Raw genomic sequence first — 1,085 nt, forward strand, 5'->3', positions numbered from 1 at the left:
CAGAAAACAGACTGACTCAAATCTGGTTTTCTCAAATTTTCTTACAGAAAAGTATTTTAGTATTGGTTTTGAATAGTTCAGGAAACAAACTCTGCATGAAAATAAAAGAAGCACCTTTTTAGTGAACCATTCCCTCCCTCTGTCTGAATCTGTAATTAAAAAAAAAAAAAAAAGTTATCCATTCAGTATGCAAAAGACCCGTAAGTTCCTCTTGTTGTTCCTTTTATTTGGACTGAATTATTCTGAAATGCCTGAAGAATAACTTAGACCTCCAGCACAGACCCATACCTGGATAGCTGAATTATTTTCCAGGCTTCTGTTTGTTTCATCTGCAACATCAACTAATAAGAAACAAAAATTGTGTATTTAAAAAATAAAAAAAAATAAAACCCAAAAGAATTACAGCTTTCAACTTAAGTATTTACTGTAACAAATTGAAAAATGCCACTTCATCCTTAGAATCCCCATTTCTTGATTTCTTTTGTCTCCTGAAAAGGTCTAAATATTGATGCAGAGAAAGATGAAGGGAAATAACTGTCCTCACCATACCCAGAACTACAACCAAAGTGCAAATGTAGCCAGGTACCATTTCCTCAGGCAAAGTAAACCTGAATTCCTCAACAACTAGAAGTCCACTAATAAACACCCAAAAGAAAAATCCTTTTGGCATCCTAGCCACACAGACACCATTGTAACTCCCTCTCCTGGACAACCTCCCCAGAAGATCAACAAAAGCACTCTGCCATTAGTCTAGGAAAGATACATATAATCCTGGAAAAACTGGACCTAAACCCCTTCGAGTCTGTCTGCAGTTACACACACACAGTGGTGGCAGCTGCATCCTAGCAACAGCTATGCTTTTGTTACGTATTTAACTACACAGCAGCTGTACAGGGAACTCAACTGCTAGAAAGTGTGGTGTAAAAGTCACATAATCTCAGTGAAACCAAAGCACTACCCACAACTGCCTAAGAGAAAGTGCTTCTGCTCTCTGCTCAGGATGTCAGTACCTGGACAGAGAAGCACATTGTGTATGTTATTTACAGAGCACCCACAGAAAATCACAGCATATACCTGCATCTTTG

This window comes from Nestor notabilis, unplaced genomic scaffold (genome assembly GCF_000696875.1).
Source record: "Nestor notabilis isolate BGI_N333 unplaced genomic scaffold, ASM69687v1 scaffold15560, whole genome shotgun sequence".
NCBI lineage: Eukaryota > Metazoa > Chordata > Aves > Psittaciformes > Psittacidae > Nestor > Nestor notabilis.